The 14,851-nt window shown below is 42.0% G+C and overlaps 1 protein-coding gene across 1 annotated transcript in view; it reads left to right on the top strand.

Moving 5' to 3' along the window:
• SEMA6D (semaphorin 6D) overlaps positions 1–14,851 on the top strand; it is a 411,819-nt gene that overhangs the window by 60,860 nt on the left and 336,108 nt on the right. The window contains exons 3-4 of the mRNA XM_071441515.1: positions 3,709–3,749; positions 8,473–8,539. The gene's annotated coding sequence lies outside the window, so the exon portion shown is untranslated. The remainder of the gene's footprint in view (positions 1–3,708; positions 3,750–8,472; positions 8,540–14,851) is intronic.

The following is a 14,851-nucleotide window of genomic DNA, read 5'->3' as shown; positions in this document are numbered from 1 at the left end:
CAAGCCTCACTGCTGTCTGGCCACTAGCTTGAACTGAACAGGGCTAAAACAGGGCTAAACCAGAGCTTTTAATCTTTCTCTCTGAGCTACCTCCCTGACATGTCCTTCAACTCTGCAATCCTGCTGCCTACTTAGGCCAGTGACTGCACCTTCATGCTTGTCCTGTAATGTTTTCTGGTCCTCACAGTCACATTATACCTGAATCCTGCAAGCTTGGTTTGGGTCTTTTTAAAAAAATCTTGGATCCTGCCCACAAAGCTGAAATGCTCATCCAGAAACCGTTCATCTCCCATCTTGATTACTGCACCATCCTTTTTACTGGCATTGCAAATGCATTTTGCTCTGTCCACATTCATCTAGAACATTGCTGCCAAGACTATTTTACTAGCTGCTTGTTTTAACCATATCCTTGCAGGACAAATGGAGTTTAATTTGGGCAACATAGAATTCTCTTATATCTCATTTACACCAAATAAATGAAGGTAACTGTTTTATTTGGCTCTACTTGACTTGCTTCCTTCTTCTGAAACAACCAGGACAGTTTGGATTCCCTTCTTGCACCTCTTTCTGCTTTTTAGAGGCTGCCTTGTGGTGGTTGAGCCCTTGTACCCCTTAAAGGAGAAACCAATGTGTTTTTCTATGTTCTCCTTATACATGAGCAGCACTGTCAGAGGGATTTCACTGCTGCTTCTTTGTTCTGCTTGGATACCTAAATCACCATCATCTGAACAAAAATAGATGTTGTTCATGTATGGTGCTGCCACTGATCAAACTGACAAATGTTACTTCCTGAGCTTCCCTGCTCTGCCTGAGAGCATCTTGGCTCTTCCCTTAAACACAGATTGTGTGCTCCCTGGGGCAAGGGCTGTGTCTGAGACATGATTAATGGCACAGAGCACCCACTGGTGTCTACTGACTGTAACCAAAAAAAATTCATTGTGCTTGTATATTTGTTCCTATTTGGTGTTCTGTGACCTTCACTAGTGTTTTTAGAATAACACTTCAGCAGCTACACACAGGAAAAATTGATCCTTTTCAACATACATGCTTAGAGGAATGTGCTTACAATTCATGGATACAGTAGCCATCAATAATAAGGTGTGTGTATGGACAGGTGGAAACAATATTTGGAAAGAGAAGAAAACTGATTTCTATTAGTATGTATAAGACTTCTCTAAATACTTTTATGATTCTCAGTATCAAATACAGTGACAGCAATTATTATGAATCTCAAGAAAACATTTTTTCATTATGAAGAAGAGAGAAGAGAGACAGAAAACTTAGATCTCTTGCCAGCATTCACTACAATCTTCGACTAATCGGATCTGGGGAAAAATCCAAAATTAATACTGTCAAACTGAGCAACAGATGTTGAAAGAGAATCAGGCACTGCAAGAAAATTGATGTGCCAATGAAAATTAGACAGACAGGAAATTCTCACTAAATAAAACCCAGCAGGTTACAGGGACTCAAAAAAAAAAGTAAATTTAGATCATCTAGCCAGTTCATCTTTGTGTAACCATATTATTAGTGTTTTTCTTTTTTTTTCCCCACTTGTTATACACATATTTCTGTAGTAAAAATAAATGTATATACTGTTTTGCATTTCTGCAAAACACCTTTTCTCTGTTCACTCAAGACAGATTGGCTTCATCTTCCTTGCAAGACTTTCTAGGTTGTGTTCCAGCTTGTCAGCTCTTCTCTTCAGCAGCCATTGTTTGCCTTTGTATCTGGGCTCAGACAAAAAGGCTTCAGTTGATTGTTTGCAAGAATATGAAATAAATTTACATTCATCAGAGTAATGGGTTTCCATTTCCAGAGGCTAAGCCAAGGAACAGCTGAATTTAGAAGCAGACTTGTTTGCAGGGTGGCTACAGCAGCATCTGTCTGTAAGTGGTTTTGCACAGCACAGGCACTTTTAGGGTATAGACTTTGTTATCCCTACATTTCTCAGACAAGAGCCCAAATATTGGAAGGTTGTCTGCAGATTTGGAGATTCTTTTGCCAGCTACAGCTGCCAGGCCTCTCATTTAAGTCAGTAAAACAGATGTGATTAGGTCAAATATTTTTGAGCCAAAAGCTCGACAAATATAATAATTTGAAAAGCAAAAAAAAGACTAATCTTCTGTGTCTTCTAACTCATCTCATGTTTTCTCTCAGATAGCAGCTGCTGCTTTAAGTTGCACACAGCATTATTATTTTTGTTTCCCTGGTTTGACTCATTTCTTTTGGAAAGAGATCTCTTAGCTTTTTTTTTTGGCAAGCAGAATTCTGGCCTGACTGTGGATTTTTCTCCCACTCTCACTCACTCACACATGCTTTCCTTCCTTTGCTGCTTTTCCAGCTCTTTAGCTGTTCCTCCCTCTGCTGTACTTGCAACAAGCACAGGGGGTTCATGCATTAACATTGGGGGATACCTACAGACTGACTGTGTCCTGGTACCTATGTGCTCCCTCTGTTAACACTTCAACAAATAAGAGAGATTATTAAGAGATTATTTTGTTTTCAGGGATGTGAAAACTAACTAAAAAATGATAAAATTCACTGTTTTGGTGTGTGTGTGCGTGCATGTGTGTTAGAACTGGAAAACTGGAACTGTGATGAACTGGAACTGTTACTGGCTTTGGACTGGAGAAATTCTTTTGCTGTGTGTAAGCCAAGCCCCTTACCAGATGGCAACACTTCAGCTGGCATGGGTTAGGATAGGTAAGCAACATTGTGCAGACTGTTGAGTATCTGAGCTTTCCAGTCCCTGTTTAACTGATCCCTTGTTTTCTTGGGATCTCTATGAGTATTTGTTGTGGTGGTGCAGACTGTGGCATGCCTTGCCAGAGATGGAGACAGGAGTCCACACAGAGCTGGGAACAGTTTTCCCTTGGAGGCAGAACAATGGAAGATCTCCATTGGTGAGACAGGAGAAGGGACTGTGCTTCTGCACCAAAAATTGCTTATCAGGGCAAGGGAACAGGATGCTTTTCCTGTCTTACATCTTTTACATTGATATTGTGCCAATAGCATCCTGCTGTCTCCATTATCTGATAATTATCTGCAAGTTTCCCTTCAATGCCAATCAATCTCCTGGAGATTTAGCTACATGCTATTCTCTTCTTCCGAGGTCCATCACTTCATTCCATGACATTCAGAACACTTAGGGCAAGCTTAACATGAAAAGATAGTAAAAATCACTAAAGAGAAGTTTAATGCTGGGTTTGGAGTAAAGGACATCATGGTGGTAAGGAGCAAGTAAGAACCAAGTCCACTGGGGTTCCAGGAAATGTTCACCAGAGGTTTTCTCACTTCTTGTCCATCCCTCTCACTCTGGGTTGCAGCAAAAGCAAACATAGTGGGTTTTATTAAAAAGGTGATATAACTCAATGGGTCTCATAAAAATAAGGCAAACAAAAAAATACCCAAGGGATTGTAATTTGATTTTCATTTTGTAGTTCCTTTAAGTTCTAGTAATGGCTAAGTGTTGTGAAATTTTAGATCTGAGTTTTCCATTTTTATGGGCCTGAAATAGCAAGGGTAAGACGTGGGTGTAAAAACAAAGAATCCCAGAGCAGCTGTAGGTGCCCAAAAAGTAATGCAGACCAAAGTGACTCATCCTGAAGACCTTTGCTACAGAATTGGACTCTGAAGTTGCTGTAAGGCTTGTAGAGTGGCAGGTTGAGTGGGTGGTATTAATACTTTTTCTCTTCTTCATTACAGGATGTTTTCTTGAATTGATTATAACCTGGTGGAGCTGCTGGGTAAGTTAATGAATTTAGTGGGATAGGGGGAGGCACAATTTTTTTGTATCCAACTTCAGATATGAAAACATATTTGATTTTCCTAGTCTGAGATTCAGGCCACTGAATGCACAACAGAGCTGGCTGGAAAAGCATATATTTTGCTTCAAGTGTTGCTTTGTGTTAAGGATGTACTTAACTCTCTTCCCAAACTGGTACTTCTCAGGTTTTATTAGCACTCTTAGCACCCTAAATAAGATTGGAGTAAAGAAAGGAAGGGAAATTTCTTTGACGAATATGTCAGCTAAATGTCTTTTTTTTTCCCTGAAGAAGGTTGTAATGTGGATTTTTATCTGATCTGCAGAGGAACAGAAGTGATACATGAGCACTTAGCAATAAACATTTTTAATGGAGACCCCTATCCCCAGCTTAATTTCTGCCCTCAGTCATATTCCATTAATCAATACTAGTGATGTTCCTAGTGGTTCCACTGCACCCTGTGAACAATTTTGCTGCTTGGAATTAAAGAAATGTGCCTTGGGTGCATTTTGATACTCAGATTTCATAACAGGGGATCCAATATTGATTTTAATGGGAAATGGTTTGTCTATGAGTGTGCACATCTGTGTTTTTCTGTGCACCAGTTTCCCATGCACACAATAGTCCTGCTCCAGTCCAGCACTTCTGGCTGTTATAGTACTGAAAGATCATCAGAAATGGTACAACCATGGCAATAGTGATTAGAGGAAAGTGATTAACTGCCTAATATGATCTTGCTTCCCAGCAAAAGATGTACAAGTTCCCCATATGTCACATTCAGAGTTACTCACACACAAGCAGGTTCTACCAAGCATTCTTGGCAGTGTGAATATTCACAAAATTTAGTCTGCAACACTATCTGTCAAATGATAGTGCTACTTTTTGTTTGGTTGAGTTCAGGTCTTAAATCTGGACTTCTGAGGCTGATTTTTTTAAGTTACTTGCAATTCCTTTTTTGAGTCAAATGCACCCATGGGCAAATGGGGGAGAGGAACTTTAAATGTGCAAATAAATCTGTGGGCTTAGAATGGGCTTTCTGCTGGTAATATTTACAATTATTCAAAATTGTATCATTAAATTTGATTTCCAGTGAATCCTGCTATTTCACCAGCAGCCAGAAAGAGACATTTCAAGCCTTTTTTAGTGGGTCTACATAAACCATTAGGAACTGAAGGGCTGTTCAGTTCTGGAGAACAGCCTTTACATGGTGTCTTGCTTGCACCTAAACAGAACAAAGGGCTGTACATGGGTCCTAAGTTTTAACTAAGCTTCATCAAAACACAAGTAAAAAGTAATTTCGAAAAATTTCTTGAAGCTATATTTCAGCAATGTACTTAAACATGTATTTTAAGAGTTTTTCTCAGACCATGCTAAATACTGCCACAAGCCACAGTCACACAAATATTTATGAGTATGTGTACTTAGTCAATGCTGTGGTTCATGTGAGAATATGCATTTGACATTCACAGAAAGTTCAGCCTGGATATTTCACAGGCTGATGAGTATTTAAGGAAACATTAGGGGTTCTTGGGGTTGGAAGAAGCCAAATTCAGGAGGAAAATTAAAATGGTTGGTCAACTTTAATTTTTTGTTTGTAGGTTTCCATATAATAAACACACTTTTTTTTTGAGAATGAGAGCAGTTCCTTCCTTGGTGTGTGGGATCTGAAGGTTTCCACATGTTCTTAAGGTAACTTTCCATTGAACAATGTAGTTTTATTGGGACACTTTCACACAGTCCTCAAAAGCCCTGCTCACCAAAACGTACCAGGTCAACACACCTTTTGAGTGGGTCAGGAAAATACCACTGCCTTTCTCTTCCCACATGAGGGCATGAAAGCAGTCAAGGACCACTGTACTGAAGCTGGGGATCTGTCACAGGAATTTGGCCTTAGACCCTCTGCTTTCTTTGTAGGTTAATAGCAACCTCTTCCTGCAGGTAACAGCCTTTTTATGTAAGGGCATTTTTTGTTATTAGTAACAAAACCAGACATTCAACAGCTCTATCTGTATGAATTACTTCATACTGCTCCTATAAAAAGTACTTAAATTTAAATATAGCATGAATAACTGTTTGCTTTAATACCAATACCTTATATTTATTAAACATGTCTCCAGTTACCAAACTTCCCTGTGACTTTTCTCACCCATAAGCTTTCAGCAAAAAGAACTGTAGCCATAATTTTTGTAACCCCATCATACAGATAAAGTGTTTGTGTTCAATTTAAAAACTATTTAAAAAATGATTGCACAATGAGGGTCATAAATTGTTGGAATTTGCAGTATCACAGTACACATAAGATTTGTAAAGGGGCTATTCTCAATATTAATAAAATTAAAGAAAGTCTTATTAAATCACAGAATCTCTAATACTATGGGTATAGAGTGCTGTCTTAAGCAGTATTTACAGATTTTACAGATGCACTTTTGTATATAGACTGAGAGAAGGAAATTAATCCATAGATTTTTGGATAGTAAATAGCACAGACTGACTTCCATGGAATCAAATTTTGCCATTTTGTGTGACACCTTTGGAGCAAGTCATATGCATCCTGGGGCTCCCAGGTAACACTTGCTCTGTACTTGTTGCTGCTGTATTTTGGCAGCAGCAGGAGCTGCCACTGAGAGGGATCTGAGCATGCTTGTCCACGATGGAGAGACCAGGGGCTGCCACCCAGTCAGGACACAGCCAGCCTGTGCCTGTGGCCATGGGGCTGGGTACCCAGGGCACTCTGGTGGCTGATCACACTGACACAAGTATTTTACTGTAACCTGTAAAAGAAACTAAACGCTTCTCCACAACTCCTGTGAGTTGCACAAGGTCTAATGTGTCATTCTGGCAAGTGAATTTAGACAAAGAGAAACATTTTGCACAATATAGACAATTCAGCACTACAGCTGCTTGCCTGGGGATGCTGCAGGGAATGAACCAACAGAGGCTTTCAAGATTATGATGGACAAACGACTTTCAGGCATGGCAGAAGAAGAGGTGGTCTTTAGATTTGGCCCAGGGACAAGATTAGATCATTCTCAGAGACTTTTGTTGGTTCTGTTCTGTGAGTTCTGGCCCAAGAAAGACAAGCACTCAGTTCACACTGAGTCCACTTCCCTTTCTTTTTCTTCTTCTTCTTCATTCTCAGCTCTGCTAAATCATCTGTCTAGTTGGACAGATGTGTATTTACATATACACACACAAAAGGGCACAAAAGGATTTGGGCCCTCATGTTGTAACCACATCTCACATTAAGAGAGCAGTGTACGAATGAGACTGATCGTCAGGAGACAAGGCACATTGGAGCTGCCGAGCTTGAGACTCGAGTCGGCAGCGCACATCCAGAGAACAGTCTCTGGTCTGCTGCCAGCAGCAAAACAGGCCCAGTCGGAGTCACCTTTTGTCCCCAGACCCAGAGGCACGTAGGAGAGGTGACCCTGTCCGGGAGGGCCCGGGATCACAGAGCATCTGCCGTCCCTCACGCCACCCGGGCGGGCAGCGCTCCGGAGCTGGAGCCGCACCGCAGCTGCTGCCGGCCCTGCCGGCCCTTCCTTCAGCCGGCAGAGCATCCCTGCCCCTCCCTGCCCTGCCCGCGGCTGCAGCGGGCCCGTGGGCACTGGGGCACTCGAGGCACAGTCTCGGAAGTGCTGCTGAGCTGTTGCTGCGCGGGGATCAGAGAGGCCATGAGCCGCTCCCTCCCGCCGGGAAAGGACGCGGCCCCCTGCTCCCGCACAGCCCCGTGAGGCCCAGCTGCCGCAGGGGAGGGCTCCAGACCCTCTTACCCTTGGCCAGAGCAGGGGAAAAAAGCGACAAGGTGAATTCTCAGGAGGTGGAATGGCCCTGGCAGGTGACACAGGCTCTGTGACAGACTCGGACAGCCCGCAGAGCCCCCCTTTACCTGCCCATGATGTGAGGTTGGTCAGTGCCTCCCGGCTCTGGGTTTGAAGGGTGGCTTTGCCCCATGTGAAGGACAGGCTTTGCCCCGTGTGAAGGACAGGCTTTGCCCCGTGTGAAGGGTGGCTTTGCCCTGTGTGAAGGACAGGCTTTGCCCCATGTGAAGGACAGGCTTTGCCCCTTGTGAAGGGTGGCTTTGCCCCGTGTGAAGGGTGGCTTTGCCCCGTGTGAAGGACAGGCTTTGCCCCTTGTGAAGGACAGGCTTTGCCCCGTGTGAAGGACAGGCTTTGCCCCTTCTGAAGGACAGGCTTTGCCCCGTGTGAAGGACAGGCTTTGCCCCTTGTGAAGGACAGGCTTTGCCCACCACACCATGCTGGAGGCAGGAAGGGCACTGCCCGCAGCTCCAGGCGGCTCCTGGCCTTTTCTCCCCCTCTTTTGGAAGGCTCTCGGAGGCCCTTGGCCCCAGCAGGGTAAACTGGTGAGCCCCACAGTGTCAGGAAGGTGGTGACTCTCCTGTCAGATGAGAAGGGGTCACTGCCAGAGGAGTGGGTCACTGGGGAGGAAGACTTGGGCCAAGGACACAGTGTTAAAGTCCAGGATTTTGGGGGCAGAGTTTTGGTGAAACAGGAACCACCCAAACCTTCAGCAAAATAATTCTTTGCTGCTGGTGGTCATCATTTTGCTTGCCATCATTGACAAAATACTTTGGAATAGGATGTGTTTACAGCCTTTCTACCTGCACACTGAGCATCCTCAGCATTTCATAAGCTCCAACAACCTCTAAATATTTAGGTACTTACACAAAGTATTCGACTTCTAGAAATGAGCTTCTGCTACTATTGGCACTGTCTACTGAAGCAGAACAGCAAAACCCGAAGTCTGCAAAGGTAAAACTCAAGTTATTAATCCGCTGGTTATGTTTCTCAGAATGAAGAGGAAGTATGAATTACAATTATTTCAATTTTTTACGTCTGTACCCTTGGCAGTTGCTGACGCATCTCTCCCAGTGAGGTCAGGCTGGGATCTTTCAGGATTTCATGCAAATTAAATGACTGTAATTCTCAGATTGTTGCTATTATCTATAATCTATTATTTGTGTTGCATACCTTTTGATTTTCCTCGCAAGTCCTTCTGTTATTTAGTGTGAACTATTTTTTCTTGCTGTAATTGGCAGTGATGACTACCTTGTGCCTACTCTATATGTGGGTTTTATCTCCCCTCTCTCATTTCTTGATGCCAGGGGGACTAACATGTGCCATGTTGGTTAATATTTTTTTTATAAATCTCTTTTTCTTTTCAGTTTTATTCCATGCAATTCCTATGACTGTCATGCTTCCCCTGTAGGTTTCTTGGTAACAAAATCGAAGTAATCATTTCTCTTGATGAATAGTAAATTCACAGATAGTTGAATATTGAGATCAAATTCTTACCAGTTCTGGATTGAATTCAGAAAATAGTTTAAACTGATTAGCATATGGAAAAGTTGAAATGTTCTGAAAGAAGTATTTGGGCATTTAAAAGTTGGATTTTATTTGAAAAAATGAGTTTAAACTCAAAGCTTAAAGGAAAATGTTTAAACTCAAGTTTAAACAAAGCCTTTAATCACTGCAAAATATTAGAGTGAATGGAACACTTCATAAGGACTGCAAACAATTCTTCTGCCCACCCCAAAATGAGGGATCAGCTGGACTGGACACCATTCTGAGGGGGGAAGGTGCCATACATCACAGCAAACCAGAAAATCTGCAGTGCTTGTCTTTGCTGTTTACCAAGGGGTGTGGCTGGACAGAAACTCCCCCCTCACCCCTCTCCAGTGTCTCATAGATTGTGTAAGTATGTTAATGCTGTGTTGCAAAAGATACCCTACTTCTTGTTAGTGGTTTTGGATGTTGAATGCATTTACACAGGAACAAAATCAGGATAAAATGAAACTAAGTCTGTTAAATTGGTTGGTGTTTTAGTCTTTTTCTCCAGGTAAAGATCCTTAGTGGTGTAATGTGGCTGCAACTCATTAGAGCCCAGCTACACAACTATTATGTTAAAGTATATTGAAGTCAGTGGAGTGATGCAGCTATGCTCTGGCAGAGGATCTGCTCTGCTTTTTGCCATCATTTGCTCTGCTGAACTGAGTAAATATGGCAATTTCTTGGATTGTCAGTAAGAAGGTCACTTTTACTCCTCAGTTCCTCTTCATCCACTCTACTTCAATCATTCAGTTCCAACTTTGAAACTTTTTCTCTTTAGATTTGACTCTATGGCCAGTGAAGGGGAAAAAAAGGTCACCAGTACATGTAAAACATACATATGCCCATGGCAAACAAAGGACCTTCTGGTTCTGTTGCAAATAGCAAATAAGGCATGCTGCTGCCTTTGACTTCCTACTTCAGACACCTGTGGTCCATGTACAGTCCAATAAAGAACCTCCTTCAGATCAAGACACAGCTTGCAGACAAGACCAAACCTCATTCTCTGCATGGAGAGCCACACTGTCCCTCCAAGGCTCCTTGTATGAGATTCAGTTGCCTGAATATAAGATTGCAGTGGTGTTTTCTGAGCCTAAGTGGAGGTGCTGGGCCTCCAGGTTCATCCCAGCATTTGTGGATTTCCCCTGGGTCTTGTGCCATATCTGCTAGCTACATCCAGATGATTTGGATACTCTAGGACATTTAAATAACACTGTTGGTTCGAGGGCCTTTAGTCCTTCAATATTGTCTCATGGTTCTGCAGGTTTTGGTGCAATATCCCCTCAGCTCTCTGTAATAGTCCTGTGATTTTCACAAGTGCTTGCAATCATTTGTGATTTGTGCTCCTGACTTCAAAGCCCATGTGCTCAGCAGCCATCCCACTGCCTTTCACTCACTCCCTTTGCATTCTGTATGGGGTAGAGGCTGCACACAGCTGCCTGGCAATCTCCATCTGCCCAGCACAGAGGAGGAGCAGGCAGATTAATCCCTTTCCTCCACTCCTTATTGAGCAATTAGGCCACTAAATAAGATCTTGTTTACTGATACCCGAAGAGGCTGTGATTTACTGGGTCTTGGAATAAATTTACGTTCATAAGGAGATAGCCAGAGGCAAGTCTGGAGTTTTAGTAGTGGCTAATTTGTAGCTTCACTTTTGGGATGGGAACAGAATTTTAAAAGTTCCTGATAATAAAGCAATGTGTTTAAAATCCCTAGTCCAAAATAAAATATGAATGTTTGCTTCAAAAAACTGTACAAAAAAAAAAAAAAATCCTCACTATAGGGCCCATCCTTGATGTAATTGGAATCATTACCAGCATGGCTACAGCTTACCCAGGGTGCCTCTGTGTGGGCTGTGCCTTTTGGTGGGGTAGAGGCAAGGCAGCTGGAGTGGTCCAAGGGCTGAACAATGCTGGTTTCTGCACTGCTGCTCCTTTTCATTAAGAATTTTGCTTTTTGCTGTGAAATGTTCTATGTTCAGGGCCAGACTGATTCCTTCTCATGTGGTATCCATAAAGACCAGCTATACCAGGTAGAAACTAACAAATGAGTTGTAGCTATCTCTGTATTTTTTACAGGTCATAAATAGCAGTATTTTGTCATTCTGTTTTTATTTCATCTTGTCAAGCAGTGTTCTCTAGAATTATCTTGCATGTCTTCTAACAAATGCTGAGTATGTCTGCTCTGTTTTAATCCTGTGCACTTTGAGTAGAGAACCTCAAATTGATCTGTTGACTAGAAAGTGGATTTAGTGTCCGATTTGAAGTAGCTGCTTATTCAACTCTGGGACAAGAACAGTAATGACTGAAGGTTGTTATCGGTTGATTGTTGCTGAGTGGTTTAAGTGAAATGAGGTTTTGGAGGATCAGTCAATTTTCCTGTGGACTGCTTTCCATGTAGCATTTGGCACCTTTGCTGGCCCCTGCTAGTGCAGTGTTCAATGTACCATGGAAAATCACCCTCCTGGGTCAGGTGTGAGGAATATTGGCAAGATGGGGGTGGAGAGGGGAGCTGCGTTGTTGTTGTTTGTGTTTCATCTGTTGTTTCTATGCCTGAAGTCCTTTAGCAAAAACCTCAAAGCATCACTCAGAAAGACTACGTTAACATAAGGTATTTACAAACCAAAGGAACTCTCCTTCCGGGGTTGTTTTAGAAGTGTTATCAATGGTGATATGTAAATAAGGAAGCAACCAGAAGAACAAGTAGCCCAGCTGACTCAGTTTAATTGGAAGTATTACAAAATGGGGATGGAGCATAGTTATTGAAAGGAAAAGGACAAAATGGGTAAAAAAATAATGGCAGTGGTAAGCAGCTGCAGCAATACAGGCTAAGGAAAATTGCTTTTATTTTTTCTTTTTTGTTTGGCTAGTTTATTGGTTTTATAATTAATTACACAGAGATACAAGAGAAAAAACAACAGCAAAGGCCTGCAGTGAAATACTGTGGATATTTATAATGCTGTGGAAATGCACAAATGCTCAAATACATTGTCCCATTCTGACTGGAGGTTCACGGCTATAACCTGGCTTATCTCTTCACATCTCACACCAATGAATTTAAGTCTGCAGAGGATAAAAATGACTGTGCATTTTGCTCAAGCACATTTGCAATCCATCTTGTAAAATAAGAAAAAACCCCTCTCAGCTATGGGAATACTCAACAGTCTCGTTAATTTTCAGAAGTCTCCAGTGGGACATTATTTTCTTTTATCTTCTCACAAATGGCCTATAGAATCATATGCATCTTGTGCTGCTTTGGTATTGAGTGTGCTATAGTTATATATTATTTAACATTTTGGCCAAGTTTTGGTTTCATGAACAATTTATCTTCTACTATGCATTTCTGCCCTTATGATTAATGAAGGTTACCAGCCTGTGATTGCAAAGTGCCCTAGGTTCTCTCTCCTACCTAATCCTCTTTAAGTGGATTTTGGTCTAATTTTTTTCTATTCCTTCCTTTGAGCTAATAAATCTCCTCACAGGTGCTGAATAATGTCTTCATGCTGCATATTGCTCTGCTAGTGTCCATAGGGAAGCTACAAAGCTCACTGATGCTGTCATGCCCTGTATTTATTGTCAGGAATTCTGGTAATGCAAAGTGCCTGGGGTCAAAGGGGCTGCGGCTCTTAGTTTATATTTACAGAGATTCTACAGCTTTTCTGATTTATTGACTTCTGTGATCAGTTTGACAAATGAAGACATACTGAATCCATAAAAGAAATAATAATTTTCAGTCTCACAGTGAACCTTTGCTAGTGTAGGGTGTTGTATAATAGCCTGTTATTCAGCTATTCCCCAGTTTCCACAGGAAAAAATAATTAGTGTTTTAAGACTAACCTCCTTAGGCTCTTTTTTAATGGACTATGAAAAGTATATTTGCCTTACTTTCACAGCTCAGATATTTCAAAGGAGTAGTCAGAACAAAATAGCATGTACAGTAAGTATTTTATAACCTGTGAAGAATGATCCTGATGTGAGGCTCTTTGTTTTTCCAAGTGCAGATGTGGTTTTTAGCACTTTCTTGGTTGTGATGTAGGTGGATTTTTCTCTGCTTTTGGTAGAGTTCCCCTGTTACCTCTGTCCCAGTATGTTTGCAGCTGTGTGGGGGATTTCCATGAGGTTCTTGTGTAAGTTTCTCCCAGAATGAAATATCAAGCTGAGGCTAAACTGTAAAATTAGTGTGTAAGCCAATTCAGCTGGGGCTTATTGGCTAAATGGTCAGAGAGAAAACTCCAGCTTGTATTTCTCTAGAGTGAGGTTCTGCATCTCACTTAGAACAAATGAAACCACACTGATCTGTGCAGACTAAGAGGGCTGTGCTTTACCTTGGGAGGTTTCCAGGCCTTGGTGAGTGGCACTGCCTTCTCTGTATGAGTCAGCTGCAGGGATCCATCCCGTGAGTCCTCGCTGGAGTGCCAGGGTGATGGGGGTCCTTGGGTCAGCAGCCACTGCCTCCAGCACCCACCATGGGCAGTGCAGCACTTTGCATCTGTGTGGTTTTGCTTTGCACTCCTTGTTTTTCTATCAGCACACGCACGTGACACACGCCCAGGCCCTCATGTGCACATGCAGTGTGTGCCTGTTTCGTGAGCCTGTAGGAAAATGACTCAGTTGTGGTGTAAAAGTAGGTGGAAATCCATGCATCCACACAAACATCTGTCAGGCAGGTGTGGGAGTTGCAGCCTTTTCATAAGTAAGTTATTACTATCTCACTTTTTTGAACAGCTTAATAAAAAAAAAAAAAATCCCATTCCACCGTGTGAGATGATGTTCAGAGCAGCACAGAGTTCTAATGGCTGATTTCAATAATAAAGACAACAGGGGACTAAAAGGTGCAGTGCAGGAGGCTGGGAAACACATTCCTTTCCCCAGAGGGTGTACTTAGCTCTGTGCCTTTGATCACTTGAGAAGTATCATTAGAGCACAAAATGGCAGGCACTAGGGAACATTATGGCAATTATAATGTGAGAGTTTAAAAAAAAAAATCAAAAGAAGTTTGAACTTATTTTGGAGTTTACTCCCATGAAGCTCTGATCACAGCTGAAGGATAAAATGCTCTAATAGATAAAATATAGAAGCTCCAGTGGGACTATTCTTTGGATATTGACTCCCAACTTAGCTCTGGTACAGAACAGGTTATATTTACAGGTTCAAGGAATCTAATCTGTGTACACACTTCACCATTACTTGCTATTTGTACTGCAGTAGCACCTGCAAGCCCTTGCTACTCAACGAGATCCCATTGTGCTAAGGACTGTAGAAATATGGAAGAAAAAAAAAAAACACAGGCCATGGGACAAAAAAGGCTCAGAAAGCCTTTAGACCATGAGGCTCCAACTTAGTAGCTTGCACTTGGAAAATCAAAGTATTTGTCGTAATACCTTGCAAATCACTGTAGAAATATTGCTGTATCTTATTATCACATACTGTTATGGAGTGGGTTTGTGTTCTGATTTCTTAGTTCTAGAGAACAGAGGAATTCAAACAACAGTGCTTGTTCTGAGGGTTTTTTAGTAGTGCCTTGGCAACACAAAACCAGATTTTGCTCCACTGTGACCTCGAAAAAACCACGTTTTCAGACAGAGGAGCTGCTCTAGGTTGGGGCAGCAGGCCACAGGAGGTAATATTTGTATACATTCCTGCAGTGTCCCAGGACTTAAGCTGACAGAAAAGGCCATACCCACTTTCTCTTTCCTGTGGTGCAACATGCCTGTTCTAGCAATCAGGGGTCTGTGTG

This window comes from Agelaius tricolor, unplaced genomic scaffold, assembly GCF_023055355.1.
Source record: "Agelaius tricolor isolate 1412-34295 unplaced genomic scaffold, bAgeTri1.0.p SCAF_16, whole genome shotgun sequence".
NCBI classification, from domain to species: Eukaryota; Metazoa; Chordata; class Aves; order Passeriformes; family Icteridae; genus Agelaius; species Agelaius tricolor.
This window is presented reverse-complemented; position numbering and strand designations above follow the sequence as displayed.